We start from the raw sequence: 1,728 nt of genomic DNA on the forward strand, positions 1-1,728 counted from the left end.
ACATAGCAAAATGTTCCTACCAAACACTACTTCACAAGAACTCCGAGGGAGGGAATTCTCTTCATGTCGCTTAACAACTAGAAGACACCGTACTAAATTTAGAAGACTACTGTTGTTTCTAACCTTAGTGCATGTCACCTGAAGCTTCACCTGAGGTGAAGCTTGCTTCCTAATTCTCAGTTTTCAAAGGGTAGTGACAAAGACTTTTCTCACAGGAATTTCGAACTTCCAGAGATGTCACAAAGCAAGAAATGCTAGTTGAACCAATAGCAGAGGCTTTTCACAGTAAGGATAATATCTAAGAAGGATTTCTAGAAGTTGAAAGAATATTAATTTCTAAAGCCCAATTACTGTTAATTTCTTATATTGAAGGCATTTGCTGACTGTCCTATTCTGAAGCTATAAGTGCAGGACAATGTAACCTGTACTAATTCTAAGTAGATCTCCAAGGCAAGGGAGCAAAAAAATAGGTGGTGCAGAGTTCAGTGCTGTAGGTACTAGACTTGAACCCAAGTTATCTGGGTTTTCCTCCCATGTCCAGATAATTCCTCCCCCCGACCCCTTCCTGTTTTTCTGAAAGACATTTCCAGAAGAGACACTTTTTAAGGCACTTTTCCTCATCATGTCTAAAGTCCTTGTATTGAGCAGTTGGTTTTACAACCCCAGATGTCCTCTACATTTAAATGATCTCTTATTGCATTGTCTCCTCCACTACATGGTTCAGGGTTTTTGTGTTTGTTTGTTTGTTTGCTTAATTTTTAAATTTTTTACCTCTTACAAAGCTCTTTCAGGATACAGTTCAATTCTATCAAGAATTCAATGGGGTGTATAGAGATCCCTTTTATAATTGAAGAAATCGAGATTCAAAGAACTTAAGAGATTGCTCAAGGTCACACATCTATTAACTGACATAGCCAGAAATTTAACCTGATTTTAAACATAGTGTTGTGTTTTCCACACCTCAGATAAATATTCCAGCTTCAGGCCTGATCCAGAGTGAATAGGGCAGCAGTGAACAGACAGCTAGCTATATGCTAGACTCAAACCTTCAGTCTTTCTTTCAGTCAAGATGAGTGATGAACCAGCTTTGTCCAAAGTGCAGAAGTTTAACAAGTCAAAACTGAAGAAAAGTAATACTGAAGAAAAAATACTCTTCCCTCAAAGGAAACTATCCAGCAGGAGAAGGTGTGTGTCCCAACGTCACAAAATGGGGATCTCCTCCCAAGAGCAAATTTCAACTTTGCTGAAGACTCTTGGTTTGAGGCTTGTTTTTTTGTAAACCTGTGTGTTTGTAGAAATTTTTGGCACCTATGGCTTCGTACCTGTCCTCCCTGCTAAGAGGTCAACACTAGTCAATGTTCCTTTAAATTTATTTTTAAACAACTCACTGGTACACATAAATAAGAGATGAGAGATGCCATCAATAATCTCACCACCATTGATGATCTTTGTGTGTGTTGTCTTTGCAACCCATATAAGGCAAGCCAATTTTAACTTAGAATGGGTACCTCCATTGCTTCTTAATATTCATGAAGTTACATGCCTTTTCAGCTTCTTACAGTTTATTTTTATTTCTTACATCCAATAAAATAATAAATACAAAACAATTCCAGTGGTTTAAAGAATATGCTAGAAAATTTCACAGGAAATTCCATTAATTCTGTATAAGAATCATAATGAAAACAAAAGCAACATTGGACATTCATTTGGCTCTTTTCCTTAATTTTT

General features: G+C 36.9%; 1 pseudogene; it reads left to right on the forward strand.

Annotated features, from left to right (window-relative positions):
- Nucleotides 1-1,069: 1,069 nt before the first annotated feature.
- Nucleotides 1,070-1,338, forward strand: LOC107140800 (annotated as a pseudogene).
- Nucleotides 1,339-1,728: the final 390 nt, after the last annotated feature.

Source organism: Marmota marmota, unplaced genomic scaffold (assembly GCF_001458135.2).
Source record: "Marmota marmota marmota unplaced genomic scaffold, marMar, whole genome shotgun sequence".
Classification (NCBI taxonomy): Eukaryota; Metazoa; Chordata; class Mammalia; order Rodentia; family Sciuridae; genus Marmota; species Marmota marmota.